Source organism: Gorilla gorilla, chromosome Y (genome assembly GCF_029281585.2).
Source record: "Gorilla gorilla gorilla isolate KB3781 chromosome Y, NHGRI_mGorGor1-v2.1_pri, whole genome shotgun sequence".
Lineage (NCBI taxonomy): Eukaryota > Metazoa > Chordata > Mammalia > Primates > Hominidae > Gorilla > Gorilla gorilla.
This window is the reverse complement of record NC_073248.2, coordinates 49,592,046-49,615,349: the sequence shown is the minus strand read 5'-3', so window position 1 is coordinate 49,615,349 and position 23,304 is coordinate 49,592,046.

The window sequence follows — 23,304 nt, the reverse complement described above, 5'->3', positions numbered from 1 at the left end:
CCCGAGTAGAATGGAATGGTTTGGAATGTAATGTAATGTAATGTAATGTAATGTAATGGAATCGAATGGAATCGAATGGAATGGAATGGAATGGAATGGAATGGAATGGAATGGAATGGAATGGAATGTACCAAAGTAGAACGGAAAGGAATGGAATGGAATGGAATGGAATGGAATGGAATGGAATGGAATGGAATTGCATGGAATGGAATGGAATGGAATCGAATGGAATCGAATGGAGACGAATGGAATGGAATGGAATGGAATGGAATCAACCCGAGTAGAATGGAATGGATTGGAATGGACTGGAATGGACTGGAATGGACTGGAATGGAATGGAATGGAAACAATCCGAGTAGAATGGAATGGAATGGAATGGAATGGAATGGAATGATCAACCCGAGTAGAACGGAATGGAATGGAATGTAATGGAATGGAATGGAATTGAACGGAATGCAATAGAATGGAATCAACCCGGGTAGAATGGAATGGAATGGAGTAGAATGGAATGGAATGATCAACCCGAGTAGAACGGAATGGAATGGAATGGAATGGAATGGCATGGAATAGAATGGAATCAACCCTAGTATAACGGAACGGAACGGAACGGAATGGAACGGAACAGAACGGAACGGAATGGAATGGAATGGAATCAATCCGAGTAGAACGGAATGGAATGGAATGGAATGGAATGGAATGGAATGGAATGGAATGGAATTAAATGGAATGGAATGGAATGGAATGAACCCTAGTAGAGCGGAAAGCAATAGAATGGAATGGAATGGAAGGGAATGGAATGGAATGGAGTGGAATGCAATGGAATGGAATGGAATGGAATGGAATGAACCCGAGTAGAACGGAATGCAATGGAATGGAATGGAATGGAATGGAATGATCAACCCGACTAAAACGGAATGGAATGCAATGGAATGGAAGGGAATGGAATGGAATGGAATGGAATGGAATGGAATGGAATGGAATGGAATGGAATGGAATGGAATAGAATGGAATCAAACCGAGTAGAACGGAATGGAATGGAGTGAAATGGAATGGAATGGAATGGAATGATCAACCCGAGTAGAATGGAATGGAATGGAATGGAATGGAATGGAATGGAATGGAGTAGAATGGAATCAACCCGAGTAGAATGGAATGGAATGGAATGGAATGGAATGGAATGGAATGGAATGGAGTGGAATGGAATGGAATGGAATGGAATGATCAACCCAAGTAGAACGGAATGGAATGGAATGGAATGGAATGGAATGGAGTGGAATGGAATGGAATGGAATGGAATGATCAACCCAAGTAGAACGGAATGGAATGGAATGGAATGGAATGGAATGGAAATCAACCCGAATAGAAAGGAGTGGAATGGAATGGAATGGAATGGAATGGAATGGAATGGAATGGAATGGAATGGAATGGAATGGAATGGATTGGAATGGAATGGAATTGAATGGAATGGAATGAACCCGAGTGGAAGGGAATGGAATGGAATGGAATGGAATGGAATGGAATGGAATGGAATGGAATGGAATGGAATGGAATGGAATTCAATGGAATAGAATGGAATGGAATGGAATGGAATGGAATTGAATGGAATGGAATGGAATGGAATCGAATGGAATCAAATGGAATGGAATGGAATGGAAAGGAATAGAATGGAATCACCCCGAGTAGAACGGAATGGAATGGAATGGAATGGAATGGAATGGAATGGAATGGAATGGAATGGAATGGAATGGAATGGAATAGAATAGAATGGAATTAAATCAACCCGCGAGGAACGGAATGGAACGGAACTGAAAGGAACGGAACGGAATGGAATGGAATCAACACGAGTACAACGGCACGGGACGGGACGGGACGGGACGGGACGGGACGGAACGGAACGGAACGGAACTCAATGGAATCAATCCGAGTAGAATGGAATGGAAAGCAATGGAATGGAATGGAATGGAATGGAATGGAATGGAATGGAATGGAATGGAATGGAATGGAATGGAATGGAATGGAATGGTAATCAACCCGAGTAGAACGGAATCGAATGGAATGGAATGGAGTGGAATGGAATGGAATGCAACGGAATGGAATGGAATGGAATGGAATGGAATGGAATGGAATGGAATGGAATGGAATGGAATGGAAATCAACCCGAGTAGAACGGAATGGAATGGAATGGAATGGAATGGAATTTAATGGAATCGAATGGAATGGAATGGAATCAAATGGAATGGAATGGAATGGAATGGAATGAAATGGAATGGAATTGAATCAACCCGAGTAGAATGGAATGGATTGGAATGGAATGTAATGTAATGGAATGGAATGGAATCAAATGGAATCGAATGGAATGGAATGGAATGGAATGGAATGGAATGGAATGGAATCAACCCGAGTAGAATGGATTGGATTGGAATGGACTGGAATGGAATGGAATGGAATGGAATCAATCCGAGTAGAATGGAATGGAATGGAATGGAATGGAATTCAATGTAATAGAATGGAATTGAATCAACCCGCGTGGAACGGAATGGAACGGAACGGAAAGGAACGGAACGGAATGGAAAGGAATCAACCCGAGCAGAATGGAACGGGATGGGACGGGACGGAACGGGACGGGACGAGTCGGGATGGGACGGAATGGAACGGAACGGAACGGCATGGAATCAATCCGAGTAGAATGGAATGGAATGGAATGGAATGGAATGGAATGGAATGGAATGGAAAGTAATGGAATAGAATAGAATGGAATTCAATCAACACTCGTGGAACCGAATGGAACGGAACGGAAAGGAAAGGAACGGAATGGAATTGAATCAACCCGAGTACAACGGGACAGGACGGGACGGGACAGAACGGGACGGGACGGAATGGAACGGAACGGAACTCAATGGAATCAACCCGAGTAGAACGGAATGGATTGTAATGGACTGGTATGGAATGGAATGGAATGGAGTCAATCCGAGTAGAATGGAATGGAATGGAATGGAATGGAATGGAATTCAATGTAATAGAATGGAATTGAATCAACCCGCGTGCAACGGAATGGAACGGAATGGAAAGGAACGGAACGGAATGGAGCGGAATCAACCCGAGCAGAACGGAACGGGATTGGATGTTGTGGGACGCGACTGGACGGGTCGGGATGGGACGGAATGGAAAGGAACGGAACGGCATGGAATCAACCCGAGTAGAATGGAATGGAATGGAATGGAATGGAATGGAATGGAATGGAATGGAATGGAATAGAATAGAATGGAATTGAAACAACCCGCGTGGAACGGAATGGAATGGAATGGAAAGGAACGGAACGGAATGGAATGGAATCAACCCGAGTACAACGGCACGGGACGGGACGGGACGGGAAGGGACGGGATGGGACGGGATGGGACGGAATGGAACAGAACGGAACTCAATGGAATCAACCCGAGAAGAACGGAATGGAATGGAATGGAATGGAATGGAATGGAATGGAATGGAATGAAATGGAATGGAATGGAATGGAATGGAATGGAATGGAATAGAATAGAATGGAACTGAATCAACCCGCGAGGAACGGAATGGAACGGAACTGAAAGGAACGGAACGGAATGGAATGGAATCAACCCGAGTACAACGGCACGGGACGGGACGGTACGGGACGGGACGGGACGGGACGGAACGGAACGGAACAGAACTCAATGGAATCAATCCGAGTAGAACGGAATGTAAAGGAATGGAATGGAATGGAATGGAATGGAATGGAATGGAATGGAATGGAATGGAATGAAATGGTAATCAACCCGAGTAGAACGGAATGGAATGGAATGGAATGGAGTGGAATGGAATGGAATGGAATGGAATGGAATGAGCCCGAGTGGAATGGAATGGAATGGAATGGAATGGAATGGAATGGAATTCAATGGAATAGAATGGAATGGTATGGAATGAAATGGAATCGAATGGAATGGAATGGAATCGAATGGAATCGAATGGATTCGAATGGAATGGAATGGAATAGAATGGAGTCACCCCGAGTAGAACGGAATGGAATGGAATGGAATGGAATGGAATGGAATTTAATGGAATCGAATGGAATGGAATGGAATGGATTGGAATGGACTGGAAAGGAATGGAATGGAATGGAATCAATCCGAGTAGAATGGAATGGAATGGAATGGAATGGAATGGAATGGAATTCAATGTAATAGAATGGAATTGAATCAACCCGCGTGGAACGGAATGGAATTGAACGGAAAGGAACATAACGGAATGGAACGGAATCAACCCGAGCAGAACGGAACGGGATGGGACGGGACGGGACGGGACGGGACGGGTCGGGATGGGACGGAATGGAAAGAAACGGAACGGCATGGAATCAACCCGAGTAGAATGGAATGGAATGGAATGGAATGGAATGGAATGGAATGGAATGGAATGGAATGGAAAGGAATTGAATAGAATAGAATGGAATTGAATCAACCCTCGTGGAAAAGAATGGAACGGAACGGAAAGGAAAGGAACGGAATGGAATGGAATCAACCCGAGTACAACAGTATGGGTAGGGACGGGACGGAACGGGACGGGGCGGGATGGACCGGAACGGAACGGAACTCAATGGAATCAACCCGAGTAGAACGGAATGGAATGGAATGGAATGGAATGAAATGGAATGGAATTCAGTGGAATAGAATGGAATGGAATGGAATGGAATGGAATGGAATGGAATGGAATGGAATCAAAAGGAATCGAATGGAATCGAATGGAATGGAATGGAAAAGAATGGAATCAACCCGAGTAGAACGGAATGGAATGGAAAGGAATGGAAAGGAATGGAATGGAATGGAATGGAATGGAATGGAATGGAATGGAATGGAATAGAACAGAATGGAATTGAATCAATCTGCATGGAACGGAATGGAACGGAACTTAAAGGAATGGAACGGAATGGAATGGAATCAACCCAAGTACAACGGCACGGGACGCGACGGGACGGGAAGGGACAGGACGGGACGGAATGGAACGGAACGGAACTCAATGGAATCAACCCGCGTAGAACGGAATGTATTGTAATGTAATGTAATGTAATGTAATGTAATGTAATGTAATGTAATGTAATGTAATGGAATGGAATGGAATGGAATAGAATGGAATCAACCAGAGTAGAACTGAACGGAATGGAACGGAACGGAATGGAATGGAACGGAATGGATTCAACCCGTGTAGAACGGAATGGAATGGAATGGAATGGAATGGAATGGAATCGAATCGAATGGAATCGAATGGAATGGAATGGAATGGAATGGAATAGAATGGAATCAACCCGAGTAGAAGCGAATGGAATGGAATGGAATGGAATGGAATGGAATTTAACGGAACGGAACGGAACGGAACGGAACGGAACGGAAGGGAATGGAATGAACCCGAGTAGAACGGAATGGAATGGAATGGAATGGAGTGGAGTGGAATGGAATGGAATGGAATGGAATGGAATGGAATGGAATGGAATGGAATGGAATTTAATGGAATGGAATGGAAGGGAATGGAATGGAATGGAATGAACCCGAGTAGAACGGAATGGAATGGAATGGAATGGAATAGAATGGAATGGAATGGAATGGAATGGAATAGAATGGAATCAACCCGAGTAGAACGGAATGGAATGGAATGGAATGGAATGGAATGGAATGGAATGGAATGGAATGGAATGGAATGGAATGGAATGGAATGGAATCAACCCGAGTAGAACGGAATGGAATGGAATTTAATGGAATGTAATGGAATGGAATGGAATCAACCCGAGTAGAATGGAATGTATTGGTTTGGATTGGAATGGAATGGAATGGAATGGAATCGAATGGAATCGAATGGAATCGAATGGAATAGAATGGAATCAACCCGAGTAGAATGGAATGGAATGGAATGGAATGGAATGGAATGGAATGGAATGAAATGGAATGGAATGGAATGGAATCAACCTGAGTAGAATGGAATGGATTGGAATGGAATGGAATGGAATGGAATCGAATGAAATCGAATGGAATGGAATGGAATGGAATGGAATCAACCCCAGTAGAATGGAATGGTTTGGAAAGGCCTGGAATGGAATGGAATGGAATGGAATGGAATGGAATGGAATCAACCCGAGTAGAACGGAATGGAATGGAATGGAATGGAATGGAATGGAATGGAATGGAATGGAATGGAATGGAATGGAATGGAATTCTATGGAATAGAATGTAATGTAATGGAATGGAATGGAATGGAATGGAATGGAATGGAATGGAATGGTATGCAATAGTGGGGAATCAACCCGAGTGGAACGGAATGGAAAGGAAAGGAATGGAATGGAATGGAATGGAATGATCAACCCGAGTAGAACGGAATGGAATGGAATGGAATGGAATGGAATGGAATGGAATGGAATGGAATGGAATGGAATCAACCCGATTAGAACGGAATGTAATGGAATGGAATGGAATGGAATTCAGTGGAATAGAATGGAATGGAATGGAATGGAATGGAATGGAATGGAATGGAATCGAAAGGAATCGAATGGAATCGAATGGAATGGAATGGAAAAGAATGGAATCAACCCGAGTAGAATGGAATGGAATGGAATGGAATGGAATGGAATGGAATGGAATGCAATGGAATGGAATGGAATAGAACAGAATGGAATTGAATCAATCTGCATGGAACGGAATGGAACGGAACTTAAAGGAATGGAACGGAATGGAATGGAATCAACCCAAGTACAACGGCACGGGACGCGACGGGACGGGAAGGGACAGGACGGGACGGAATGGAACGGAACGGAACTCAATGGAATCAACCCGAGTAGAACGGAATGTAATGTAATGTAATGTAATGTAATGTAATGTAATGTAATGTAATGTAAGGTAATGTAATGTAATGTAATGTAATGGAATGGAATGGAATGGAATGGAATGGAATGGAATGGAATGGAATGGAATAGAATGGAATAAACCAGAGTAGAACTGAACGGAATGGAACGGAACGGAATGGAATGGAACGGAATGGATTCAACCCGTGTAGAACGGAATGGAATGGAATGGAATGGAATGGAATCGAATCGAATGGAATGGAATGGAATGGAATGGAATGGAATGGAATGGAATGGAATGGAATAGAATGGAATCAACCCGAGTAGAAGCGAATGGAATGGAATGGAATGGAATGGAATGGAATTTAACGGAACGGAACGGAACGGAACGGAACGGAACGGAATGGAATGGAATGAACCCGAGTAGAACGGAATGGAATAGAATGGAATGGAATGGAATGGAATGGAATGGAATGGAATGGAATGGAATGGAATGGAATGGAATGGAATGAACCCGAGTAGAACGGAATGGAATGGAATGGAATGGAATAGAATGGAATGGAATGGAATGGAATGGAATAGAATGGAATCAACCCGAGTAGAACGGAATGGAATGGAATGGAATGAAATGGAATGGAATGGAATGGAATGGAATGGAATGGAATGGAATGGAATGGAATGGAATGGAATCAACCCGAGTAGAACGGAATGGAATGGAACGGAATGGAGTGGAATGGAATGGAATTCAATGGAATGGAATTCAAAGGAATAGAATGGAATGGAATGGAATGAAATGGAATGGAATGGAATGGAATGGTATGCATTAGAGTGGAATCAACCCGAGTAGAACGGAATGGAATGGAATGGAATGGAATGGAATGGAATCGTATGGAATGGAATGGAATGGAATGGAATGGTATAGAATGGAATGATCAACCCGAGTAGAACGGAATGGAATGTAATGGAATGGAATGGTATGGAATGGAATGGAATCAACCCGATTAGAACGGAATGTAATGGAATGGAATGGAACGGAATTCAGTGGAATAGAATGGAATGGAATGGAATGGAATGGAATGGAATGGAATGGAATGGAATGGAATGGAATCGAAAGGAATCGAATGGAATCGAAGGGAATGGAATGGAAAAGAATGGAATCAACCCGAGTAGAACGGAATGGAATGGAATGGAATGGAATGGAATGGAATGGAATGGAATGGAATGGAATGGAATGGAATCAACCCGAAGAGAACGGAATGGAATGGAACGGAATGGAGTGGAATGGAATGGAATTCAATGGAATGGAATTCAAAGGAATAGAATGGAATGGAATGGAATGAAATGGAATGGAATGGAATGGAATGGTATGCATTAGAGTGGAATCAACCCGAGTAGAACGGAATGGAATGGAATGGAATGGAATGGAATGGAATGGAATCGTATGGAATGGAATGGAATGGAATGGAATGGAATAGAATGGAATGATCAACCCGAGTAGAACGGAATGGAATGGAATGGAATGGAATGGAATGGAATGAAATGGAATCAACCCGATTAGAACGGAATGTAATGGAATGGAATGGAACGGAATTCAGTGGAATAGAATGGAATGGAATGGAATGGAATGGAATGGAATGGAATGGAATGGAATCGAAAGGAATCGAATGGAATCGAATGGAATGGAATGGAAAAGAATGGAATCAACCCGAGTAGAACGGAATGGAATGGAAAGGAATGGAAAGGAATGGAATGGAATGGAATGGAATGGAATGGAATGGAATGGAATGGAATGGAATGGAATGGAATGGAATGGAATAAACCCGAGTAGAACGGAATGGAATGGAATGGAATGGAATGGAATGGAATGGAATGGAATGGAATGGTATAGAATGGAGTGGTATGGAATGGAATGGAATGGAATGGAATGGAATGGAATGGAATGGAATGAACCCGAGTAGAACGGAATGGAATGGAACGGAATGGAATGGAATGGAATGGAATGGAATGGAATGGAATGGAATGGAATGGAATGGAATGGAATGGAATCGAATGGAATGGAACGGATTGGAATGGAAGGGAATGGAATGGATTGGAATGGAATGGAATGGAATCAACCCGAGTAGAATGGAATGGATTGGAATGGAATGGAATGGAATGGAATCGAATGGAATGGAATGGAATGGAATGGTATGCAATAGAGTGGAATCAACCCGAGTAGAACGGAATGGAAAGGAATGGAATGGAATGGAATGGAATGGAATGGAATGATCAACCCGAGTAGAACGGAATGGAATGGAATGGAATGGAATGGAATGGAATGGAATTCAGTGGAATAGAATGGAATGGAATGGAATGGAACGGAATGGAATGGAATGGAATGGAATGGAATCGAAAGGAAACGAATGGAATCGAATGGAATGGAATGGAAAAGAATGGAATCAACCCGAGTAGAAGGGAATGGAATGGAAAGGAATGGAAAGGAATGGAATGGAATGGAATGCAATGGAATGGAATGGAATGGAATGGAATGGAATGGAATGGAATGGAATCAACCCGAGTAGAATGGAATGGATTCTAATGGAATGGAATGGAATGGAATGGAATGGAATGGAATGGAATGGAATGGAATGGAATGGAATGCAATCAACCCGAGTAGAATGGAATGGATTGGATTGGAATGGAATGGAATGGAATGGAATGGAATGGAATCAATCCGAGTAGAATGGAATGGAATGGAATGGAATGGTATTCAATGTAACAGAATGGAATTGAATCAACCCGCGTGGAACGGAATGGAACGGAACGGAAAGGAACGGAACAGAATGGAATGGAATCAACCAGAGTACAATGGCACGGGACGGGACGGGACGGGACGGGACGGAACGGAACTCAATGGAATCAACCCGAGTAGAATGGAATGGAATAGCATGGAATGGAATGGAATGGAATGGAATGGAATGGAATGGAATGGAATGGAATGGAATGGAATGGAATTGAATGGAATGGAATGATCAACCCGAGTAGAACAGAATGGAATGGAATGGAATGGAATGGAATGGAATGATCAACCCGAGTAGAACGGAATGGAATGGAAGGGATTGGAATGGAATAGAATAGAATCAACCCGAGTAGAACGGAACGGAAGAGAACGGAACGGAACGGATTGGAATGGAATGGAATCAACCCGAGTAGAACGGAATGGAATGGAATGGAATGGAACGGAATGGAATGGAATGGAATGGAATGAACCGGAGTAGAATGGAATGCAATGGAATGGAATGGAATGGAATGGAATGGAATGGAGTGGAATGGAATGGAATGGAATGATCAACCCGACTAGAACGGAATGGAATTGAATGGAATGGAATGGAATGGAATGGAATGGAGTGGAATAGAAAGGAATCAACCCGAGTAGAACGGAATGTAATGGAGTGGAATGGAATGGAATGGAATGGAATGGAATGGAATGATCAACCCGAGTAGAACGGAATGGAATGGAATGGAATGGAATGGAGTAGAATGGAATCAACCCGAGTATAACGGAACGGAATGGAATGGAATGGAATTTAATCAACCCGAGTAGAACGGAATGGAATGGAATGGAATGGAATGGAATGGAATGGAATGGAATGGAATGGACATCAACCCGAATAGAAAGGAATGGAATGGAATGGAAAGGATTGGAATGGAATGGTATGGAATGGAATGGAATGAACCCGAGTGGAATGGAATGGAATGGAATGGAATGGAATGGAATGGAAGGGAATGGAATCGAATGGAATCAAATGGAATGGAATGGAATAGAATGGAATCACCCCGAGTAGAACGGAATGGAATGGAATGGAATGGAAAGGAATAGAATGGAATGGAATGGAATGGAATGCAATGGAATGGAAAGGAATCAACCCGAGTAGAATGGAATGGTTTGGAATGTAATGTAATGTAATGTAATGTAATGTAATGTAATGTAATGGAATCGAATGGAATCGAATGGAATGGAATGGAATCAACCCGAGTAGAATGGAATGGATTGGAATGGACTGGAATGGAATGGAATGGAATGGAATGGAATGGAATCAACCCGAGTAAAATGGAATGGATTGGAATGGACAGGAAAGGAATGGAATGGAAACAATCCGAGTAGAATGGAGTGGAATGGAATGGAATGGAATGGAATGATCAACCCGAGTAGAACGGAATGGAATGGAATGTAATGGAATGGAATGGAATTGAACGGAATGCAATAGAATGGAATCAACCCGGGTAGAATCGAATGGAATGGAGTAGAATGGAATGGAATGATCAACCCGAGTAGAACGGAATGGAATGGAATGGAATGGAATGGCATGGAATAGAATGGAATCAACCCTAGTATAACGGAACGGAACGGAACGGAATGGAACGGAACAGAACGGAACGGAATGGAATGGAATGGCATCAATCCGAGTAGAACGGAATGGAATGTAATGGAATGGAATGGAATGGAATGGAATGGAATGGAATGGAATGGAATTAAATGGAATGGAATGGAATGGAATGAACCCTAGTAGAGCGGAATGCAATAGAATGGAATGGAATGGAAGGGAATGGAATGGAATGGAGTGGAATGCAATGGAATGGAATGGAATGGAATGGAATGAACCCGAGTAGAACGGAATGCAATGGAATGGAATGGAATGGAATGGAATGATCAACCCGACTAAAACGGAATGGAATGGAATGGAATGGAATGGAATGGAATGGAATGGAATGGAATGGAATGGAATGGAATGGAATGGAATAGAATGGAATCAAACCGAGTAGAACGGAATGGAATGGAGTGGAATGGAATGGAATGGAATGGAATGATCAACCCGAGTAGAATGGAATGGAATGGAATGGAATGGAATGGAATGGAATGGAATGGAATGGAATGGAATGGAATGGAATGGAATGGAGTAGAATGGAATCAACCCGAGTAGAATGGAATGGAATGGAATGGAATGGAATGGAATGGAATGGAGTGGAATGGAATGGAATGGAATGGAATGATCAACCCAAGTAGAACGGAATGGAATGGAATGGAATGGAATGGAATGGAATGGAATGGAGTGGAATGGAATGGAATGGAATGGAATGATCAACCCGAGTAGAACGAAATGGAATGGAATGGAATGGAATGGAATTGAATGGAATGGAATGGAATGGAATGGAAATCAACCCGAATAGAAAGGAGTGGAATGGAATGGAATGGAATGGAATGGAATGGAATGGAATGGAATGGAATGGAATGGATTGGAATGGAATGGAATTGAATGGAATGGAATGAACCCGAGTGGAAGGGAATGGAATGGAATGGAATGGAATGGAATGGAATGGAATGGAATGGAATGGAATGGAATGGAATGGAATTCAATGGAATAGAATGGAATGGAATGGAATGGAATGGAATTGAATCGAATGGAATGGAATGGAATCGAATGGAATCAAATGGAATGGAATGGAATGGAAAGGAATAGAATGGAATCACCCCGAGTAGAACAGAATGGAATGGAATGGAATGGAATGGAATGGAATGGAATGGAATGGAATGGAATGGAATGGAATGGAATGAAATTTGAATTGAATAGAATCAACCCGAGCAGAATGGAATGGATTGGAATGGAATGTAATGTAATGGAAAGGAATGGAATGGAATGGAATGGAATGGAATGGAATGGAATTGAATGGAATGGAATGGAATGGAATCAACCCGAGTAGAATGGAATGGATTGGAATGGACTGGAATGGAATGGAATGGAAAGGAATCAAACCGAGTAGAATGGAATGGAATGGAATTCAATGTAATAGAATGGAATTGATTCAACCCGCGTGGAACGGAATGGAACGGAACGGAAAGGAAAGGAACGGAATGGAACGGAATCAACCCGAGCAGAACAGAACGGGATGGGACGGGACGGGACGGGTCGGGATGGGACGGAATGGAATGGAAAGGAACGGCATGGAATCAACCCGTGTAGAATGGAATGGAATGGATTGGAATGGAATGGAAAGGAATGGAATGGAATGATCAACCCGAGTAGAATGGAATGGAATGGAGTGATCAACCCGAGTGGAATGGAATGGAATGGAATCAACCCGAGTAGAATGGAATGGAATGGAATGGAATAGAATGGAATGCAATGGAATGGAATGGAATCGAATGGAATGGAATGGAAAGAACCCGAGTAGAACGGAATGGAATGGAATGAAATGGAATGGAAAGGAATGGAATGGAATGGAATGGAATGGAATGGAATGGAATGGAATGGAATGGAATGGAATGGAATGGAATGGAATGGAATGGAATGGAATGAAATTTGAATTGAATAGAATCAACCCGAGCAGAATGGAATGGATTGGAATGGAATGTAATGTAATGGAAAGGATTGGAATGGAATGGAATGGAATGGAATGGAATGGAATGGAATGGAATGGAATGGAATGGAATCAACCCGAGTAGAATGGAATGGATTGGAATGGACTGGAATGGAATGGAATGGAAAGGAATCAAACCGAGTAGAATGGAATGGAATGGAATTCAATGTAATAGAATGGAATTGATTCAACCCGCGTGGAACGGAATGGAACGGAACGGAAAGGAAAGGAACGGAATGGAACGGAATCAACCCGAGCAGAACAGAACGGGATGGGACGGGACGGGACGGGTCGGGATGGGACGGAATGGAATGGAAAGGAACGGCATGGAATCAACCCGTGTAGAATGGAATGGAATGGATTGGAATGGAATGGAAAGGAATGGAATAGAATAGAATGGAATTGAATCAACCCTCGTGGAACTGAATGGAACGGAACGGAAAGGAACGGAACGGATTGGAATGGAATAAACCCGAGTGCAACGGCACGGGACGGGACCGGACGGGACGGGACGGGACGGGAAGGAATGGAACGGAACTCAATGGAATCAACCCGAGTAGAACTGAATGGAATGGAATGGAATGGAATGGAATGGAATCAACCCGAGTAAAATGGAATGGATTGGAATGGACTGGAATGGAATGGAATGGAATGGAATGGAATGGAACGGAATCAATCTGAGTTGAATGGAATGGAATGGAATGGAATGGAATGGAATGGAATGGAAAGATCAACCCGAGTAGAACGGAATGGAATGGAATGGAATGGAATGGAATGGAATGGAATGGAATAGAATGCAATCAACCCGAGTAGAATGGAATGCAATGGAGTGGAATGGAATGGAATGGATGGAGTGGAATGGAATGGAATGGAATGGAATGGAATGGAATGGAATGGAATGGAGTGGAATGGAATGGAATGATCAACCCTAGTAGAACGGAATGGAATGGAATGGAATGGAATGGCATGGAATAGAATGGAATCAACCCGAGTAGAACGGAATGGAATGGAATGGAATGGAATGAACCCGAGTAGAGCGGAATGCAATAGAATGGAATGGAATGGAATGGAATGGAATGGAATGGAATGGAATGGAATGGAATGGAATGAACCCGAGTAGAATGGAATGCAATGGAATGGAATGGAATGGAATGGAATGGAATGGAATGGAACGGAATGGAATGGAATGGAACGGAATGGAATGGAATGGAATGGAATGGAATGGAATGGAATGGAATGGAATGGAATGATCAACCCGAGTAGAACGGAATGGAATGGAATGGAATGGAATGGAATGGAATGGAATGGAATGGAATGGAATGGAGTAGAATGGAATCAACCCGATTATAACGGAATGGAACGGAACGGAACGGAACGGAATGGAATGGAATAGAATGCAATCAACCCGAGTAGAATGGAATGCAATGGAGTGGAATGGAATGGAATGGAATGGAGTGGAATGGAATGGAATGGAATGGAATAGAATGAAATGGAATGGAATGGAGTGAAATGGAATGGAATGATCAACCCTAGTAGAACGGAATGGAATGGAATGGAATGGAATGGCATGGAATAGAATGGAATCAACCCGAGTATAACGGAATGGAACGGAACGGAACGGAACGGAATGGAATGGAATGGAATGTAATGCAATCAACCCTAGTAGAACGGAATGGAACGGAATGGAATGGAATGGAATGGAATGGAATGGAATGGAATGGAATGGAATGGAGTGGAATGGAATGGAATGGAATGGAATAGAAAGGAATCAACCCGAGTAGAACGGAATGGAATGGAATGGAATGGAATGGAATGGAATGGAATGGAATGGAATGGAATGGAATGGAATGGAATGGAATGGAATGGAATCAACCCGAGTAGAATGGAATGGATTGGAATGGAATGGAATCGAATGGAATGGAATTGAATGGAATGGAATGGAATGGAATGGAATGCAATCAACCCGAGTAGAATGGAATGGATTGGAATGGACTGGAATGGAATGGAATGGAATGGAATCAATCCGAGTAGAACGGAATGGAATGGAATGGAATGGAATGGATTGGAATGGTATGGAATGGAACGGAATCAACCCGAGTAGAACGGAAGGGAATGGAATGGAATGGAATGGAATGGAATGGAATGGAATTCAATGGAATAGAATGGAATGGAATGGAATGAAATGGAATGGAATGGAATGGAATGGAATGGAATGGAATGGTATGCAATAGAGTGGAATCAACCCGAGTAGAACGGAATGGAATGGAATGGAATGGAATGGAATGGAATGGAATGGAATCGAATGGAATCGAATGGAATGGAATGGAATAGAATGGAATCAACCCGAGTAGAACGGAATGGAATGGAATGGAATGGAATGGAATGGAATGGAATGGAATGCAATGGAAAGGAATGGAATGGAATGGAATGGAAGGGAATGGAATGGATTGGAATGGAATGGAATGGAATGGAATGGAATGGAATGGAATGGAATGGAATCAACCCGAGTAGAACGGAATGGAATGGAATGGAATGGAATGGATTGGAATGGTATGGAATGGAACGGAATCAACCCGAGTAGAACGGAAGGGAATGGAATGGAATGGAATGGAATGGAATGGAATGGAATTCAATGGAATAGAATGGAATGGAATGGAATGAAATGGAATGGAATGGAATGGAATGGAATGGAATGCAATGGTATGCAATAGAGTGGAATCAACCCGAGTAGAACGGAATGGAATGGAATGGAATGGAATGGAATGGAATGGAATGGAATGGAATGGAATGGAATGGAATGGAATGGAATGGAATGGAATGGAGTGGAATGGTATGGAATGGAATGGAATGGAATGGAATGGAATGGAATGGAATGGAATGGAATGGAATGATCATCCCGAGTAGAACGGAATGGAATGGAATGGAGTGGAATGCAATGGAATGGAATTTAATGGAATGGAATGGAATGGAATGGAATGATCAACCCGAGTAGAACGGAATGGAATGGAATGGAATGGAATGGAATCGAATGGAATCGAATGAAATCGAATGGAATGCAATGGAATAGAATGGAATCAACCCGAGTAGAACCGAATGGAATGGAATGGAATGGAATGGAATGGAATGGAATGGAATGGAATGGAATGGAATAGAATATAATGGAATTGAATCATCCCGCATGGAACGGAATGGAACGGAACGGAAAGGAACGGAACGGAATGGAATGGAATCAACCCTAGTACAACGGCACGGGATGGGACGGGACGGGACGGGACGGGACGGTACGGGACGGGACGGGACGGAACCGAACGGAATGGAACTCAATGGAATCAACCCGAGTAGAACGGAATGGAATGGAATGGAATGGAATGGAATGGAATGGAATGGAATTCAATGGAATAGAATGGAATGGAATGGAATGGAATGGAATGGAATGGAATGGAATGGAATGGAATGGAATAGAATAGAATGGAATTGAATCAACCCGCGAGGAACGGAATGGAACGGAACGGAAAGGAACGGAACGGAATGGAATGGAATCAACCAGAGTACAACGGCACGGGACGGGACGGGACGGGACGGGACGGAACGGAACTCAATGGAATCAACCCGAGTAGAATGGAATGGAATAGCATGGAATGGAATGGAATGGAATGGAATGGAATGGAATGGAATGGAATGGAATGGAATGGAATGGAATGCAATGATCAACCCGAGGAGAACAGAATGGAATGCAATGGAATGGAATGGAATGGAATGATCAACCCGAGTAGAACGGAATGGAATGGAAGGGATTGGAATGGAATAGAATAGAATCAACCCGAGTAGAACGGAACGGAACAGAACGGAACGGAACGGAATGGAATGGAATGGAATGGAATGGAATCAACCCGAGTAGAACGGAATGGAATGGAATGGAATGGAACGGAATGGAATGGAATGGAATGGAATCGAATGGAATCGAATGGAATGGAATGGAATAGAATGGAATCAACCCGAGTAGAACGGAATGGAATGGAATGGAATGGAATGGAAAGGAATGGAATGAACCCGAGTAGAATGGAATGAAAAGAAATGGAATGGAATGGAATGGAATGGAATGGAATCGAATATAATGTAATGGAATGGAATGGGGTGGAATGGAATGGAATGGAATGGAAGGGAATGGAATGGATTGGAATGGAAAGGAATGGAATCAACCCGAGTAGCATGGAATGGATTGGAATGGAATGGAATGGAATGGAATGGAATGGAATGGAATCAACCCGAGTAGAACGGAATGGAATGGAATGGAATGGAATGGAATGGAATGGAATGGAATGGAATGGAATGGAATGGAATGGAAAGGAATTGAATGAACCCGAGTAGAATGGAATGGAAAGAAATGGAATGGAATGAAATGGAATGGAATGGAATGGAATGGAATGGAATGGAATCGAATGTAATGTAATGGAAAGGAATGGAATGGAATGGAATGGAAAGGAATGGAATGGATTGGAATGGAAAGGAATGGAATCAACCCGAGTAGAATGGAATGTATTGGAATGGAATGGAATGGAATGGAATGGAATGGAATGGAATGGAATCAACCCGAGTAGAAGGGAATGGAATGGAATGGAATGGAATGGAATGGAATGGTATGGAATGGAATGGAATCAACACGAGTAGAACGGAATGGAATGGAATGGAATGGAATGGAATGGAATGGAATGGAATGGAATGGAATGGAATTCAATGGAATAGAATGGAATGGAATGGAATGGAATGGAATGGAATGGAATGGAATCGAATGGAATCAAATTTAATCGAAAGGAATGGAATGGAAAAGAATGGAATCAACCCGAGTAGAATGGAATGGAATGGAATGGAATGCAATGGAATGGAATGGAAGGAAATGGAATGGATTGGAACGGAATGGAATGGAATGGAATGGAATGGAATGGAATGGAATGGAATGCCCCCGAGTAGAACGGAATGGAATGGAATGGAATGGAATGGAATGGAATGGAATCGAATGGAATGGAATGGAATGGAATGGAATGGAATGGAATGGAATGGAATGGAAGGGAATGGAATGGATTGGAATGGAATGGAATGGAATCAACCCGAGTAGAATGGAATGGATTGGAATGGAATGGAATGGAATGGAATCGAATGGAATGGAATGGAATGGAATGGAATGGAATGGAATGGAATGGAATCAACCCGAGTAGAACGGAATGGAATGGAATGGAATGGAATGGAATGGAATGGAATGGAATTCAATGGAATAGAATGGAATGGAATGGAATGGAATGGAATGGAATGGAATGGAATGGAATGGAATGGAATGGAATGGTATGCAATAGAGTGGAATCAACCCGAGTAGAACGGAATGGAAAGGAATGGAATGGAATGGAATGGAATGGAATGATCAACCCGAGTAGAACGGAATGGAATGGAATGGAATGGAATGGAATGGAATGGAATGGAATTGAATTGAATGGAATGGAATCAACCCGAGTAGAACGGAATGGAATGGAATGGAATGGAATGGAATGCAATGGAATGGAATTCAGTGGAAGAGAATGGAATGGAATGGAATGGAATGGAATGGAATGGAATGGAATGGAATGGATTGTAATCGAAAGGAATCGAATGGAATCGAATGGAATGGAATGGAAAAGAATGGAATCAACCCGAGTAGAACGGAATGGAATGGAAAGCAATGGAAAGGAATGGAACGGAATGGAATGGAATGGAATGGAATGGAATTGAATGGAATGGAATGGAATTGAATGGAATGGAATGGAATGGAATGGAAAGGAATGGAATGGAAGGAAATGGAATGGATTGGAATGGAATGGAATGGAATGGAATGGAATGGAATGGAATGGAATGGAATGGAATGGAATAGAACAGAATGGAATTGAATCAACCCGAGAGGAACGGAATGCAACGGAACGGAAAGGAACGGAACCGAATGGAATGGAATCAACCAGAGTACAACGGCACGGGACGGGACGGGACGGGACGGGACGGAACGGAACTCAATGGAATCAACCCGAGTAGAATGGAATGGAATAGCATGGAATGGAATGCAATGGAATGGAATGGAATGGAAAGGAATGGAGTGGAATAGAATGGAATGGAATGGAATGGAATGGAATGGAATGGAATGGAATGGAATGGAATGGAATTCAATGGAATAGCATGGAATGGAATGGAATGGAATCGAATGGAATCGAATGGAATCGAATGGAAAAGAATGGAATCAACCCGAGTAGAATGGAATGGAATGGAATGGAATGGAATGGAATGGAATGGAATGGAATGGAATGGAATGGAATGGAATGGAATGGAATGGAATGGAATGGAACAGGATGGAATGGAATGGAATGAAATGGAATGGAATGGAAAGGAATCAACCCGAGTACAATGGAATGGATTGGAATGGAATGGAATGGAATGGAATCGAATGAAATCGAATGGAATGGAATGGAATGGAATGGAATGGAATGGAATGGAATCAACCCCAGTAGAATGGAATGGATTGGAATGGACTGGAATGGAATGGAATGGAATGGAATCAATCCGAGTAGAATGGAATGGAATGGAATGGAATGGTATTCAATGTAATAGAATGGAATTGAATCAACCCGCGTGAAACGGAATGGAACGGAACGGAAAGGAACGGAACGGAATGGAACGTAATCAACCCGAGCAGAACGGAACGGGATAGGACGGGACGGGACAGGATGGGACGGGTCGGGATGGGACGGAATGGAACGGGAAGGAACGGCATGGAATTAACCCGAGTGGAATGGAGTGGAATGGATTGGAATGGAATGGAATGGAATGGAATGGAATGGAATTGAATGGAATGGAATGGAATGGAATGGAATGGAATGGAATGGAATGGAATGGAATGGAATGGAGTGGAATGGAATGGAATGATCAACCCGAGTAGAACAGAATGGAATGGAATGGAATGGAATGGAATGGAATGGAATGATCAACCCGAGTAGAACGGAATGGAATGGAAGGGATTGGAATGGAATAGAATAGAATCAACCCGAGTAGAACGGAACGGAACAGAACGGAACGGAACGGAATGGAATGGAATGGAATGGAACGGAATGGAATCAACCCGAGTAGAACGGAATGGAATGGAATGGAATGGAACGGAGTGGAATGGAGTGGAATGGAATCGAATGGAATCGAATGGAATGGAATGGAATAGAATGGAATCAACCCGAGTAGAACGGAATGGAATGGAATGGAATGGAATGGAATGGAATGGAATGGAAAGGAATGGAATGGAATGGAATGGAATGGAAAGGAATCGAATGGAATGGAATGGAATGGAATGGAATGGAATGGAATGGAATGGAATGGAATGGAATGAACCCGAGTAGAACGGAATGGAATGGAATGGAATGGAATGGAATGGAATGGAATGGAATGGAATGGAATGGAATGGAATCGAATGGAATGGAATGGAATGGAATGGAATGGAATGGAATGGAATGGAATGGAATGGAATGGAATGGAATGGAAGGGAATGGAATGGAATGGAATGAACCCGAGTAGAACGGAATGGAATGGAATGGAATGGAATCGAATGGAATCGAATGGAATGGAATGGAATGGAATGGAATAGAATGGAATGGAATGGAATGGAATGATCAACCCGAGTAGGACAGAATGGAATGGAATGGAATGGAAAGGAATGGAATGACCAACCCGAGTAGAACGGAATGGAATAGAAGGGATTGGAATGGAACAGAATAGAATCAACCCGAGTAGAACGGAACGGAACAGAACGGAACGGAACGGAATGGAATGGAATGGAATGGAATCAACCAGAGTAGAACGGAATGGAATGGAATGGAATGGAACGGAATGGAATGGAATGGAATGGAATCGAATGGAATCGAATGGAATGGAATGGAATAGAATGGAATCAACTAGAGTAGAACGGAATGGAATGGAATGGAATGGAATGGAATGGAATGGAATGGAATGGAATGGAATGGAATGGAATGGAATGGAAAGGAATGGAATGAACCCGAGTAGAACGGAATGGAAAGAAATGGAATGGAATGGAATGGAATGGAATAGAATGGAATGGAATGGAATGGAATGGAATTCAATGGAATAGAATGGAATGGAATGGAATGAAGTGGAATGGAATGGAATGGAATGGAATGGAATGGTATGCAATAGAGTGGAATCAACCCGAGTAGAACGGAATGGAATGGAATGGAATGGAATGGAATGGAATGGAATGGAATGGAATGGAATGGAATGGAATGGAATCAACCCGAGTAGAATGGAATGGAATGGAATGGAATGGAATGGAATGGAATGGAAAGGTACGGAATGGAATGGAATGGAATGGAATGATCAACCCGAGTAGAACGGAAGGGAATGGAATCAATGGAATGGAATGGAATGGAATGGAACGAAGTCAACCCGAGTAGAACGGAATGGAATGGAATGGAATGGAATGGAATGGAATGGAATGGAATGGAATGGAATTCAGTGGAATAGAATGGAATGGAATGGAATGGAATGGAATGGAATCGAATGGAATCGAATGGAATGGAATGGAAAAGAATGGAATCAACCCAAGTAGAACGGAATGGAATGGAAAGGAATGGAAAGGAATGGAATGAAATGGAATGGAATGGAATGGAATGGAATGGAATGGAATGGAATCAACCCGAGTAGAATGGAATGGATTGGATTGGACTGGAATGGAATGGAATGGAATGGAATCAATCCGAGTAGAATGGAATGGAATGGAATGGAATAGAATAGAATTGAATTGAATCAACCCGCGTGGAACGGAATGGAATGGAATGGAAAGGAACGGAACGGAATGGAATGCAATCAAACCGAGTACAACGGCACGGGATGGGACGGGAAGGGACGGGACGGGACGGGGCAGGACGGAACGGAACGTAATGGAACTCAATGGAATCAACCCGAGTAGAACGGAATGGAATGGAATGGAATGGAAAAAATGGAATGAAATGGAATGGAATGGAATGGAATGGAATGATCCACCCGAGCAGAACGGAACGGAATGGAATGGAATGGAATGGAATAGAATGGAATGGAATGGAATGGAATGGAATGGAATGGAATGGAATGGAATGGAATGGAATGGAATGGAATGGAATGGAATGCTCAACCCGAGTAGAAAGGAATGGAATGGAATGGAATGGAATGGAATGGAATGGAATAGAATGGAATCATCCCGAGTAGAACGGAACGGAAAGGAACAGAACGGAATGGAACGGAATGGAATGGAAAGCCATGGAATCAACCCGAGTAGAATGGAATGGAATGGAATGGAATGGAATGGAATGGAACGGAACGCAATGGAACGGAATGGGATAGAATGAACCCGAGTAGAACGGAATGGAATGGAATGGAATGGAATGGAATGGAATGGCATGGAATGGAATGGAATGGAATCGAATGGAATCGATTGGAATCGAATGGAAAAGAATGGAATCAACCCGAGTAGAGCGGAATGGAATGGAATGGAATGGAATGGAATGGAATGGAATGGAATGGAATGAAATGGAATGGAATGGAATGGAAAGGAATCAACTCGAGTAGAATGGAATGGATTGGAATGGAATGGAATGGAAAGGAATGGAATGGAATGGAATGGAATAGAATAGAATGGAATTGAATCAACCAGCGTGGAATGGAATCGAACGGAACGGAAAGGAACGGAACGGGATTGAATGGAATCAACCCGAGTACAATAGCACGGGACGGGACGGGACGGGACGGGACGGGACGGGACGGGACGGGACGGAACGGAACGGAACGGAACTCAATGGAATCAACCCGAGTAGAACGGGAAAATAGAATAGAAACTAATGGAAAGGAATGGAATGGAATGGAATGGAATGGAATGGAATTGAATGGAAAGGAATGGAATGGAATGGATTGGAATGGAATGGAATGGAATGGAACGGAATGGAATGGAATGGAAATCAACCCGAGTACAACGGAATGGAATGGAATGGAATGGAATGAAATGGAATGGAATGGAATGGAATGGAATGGAA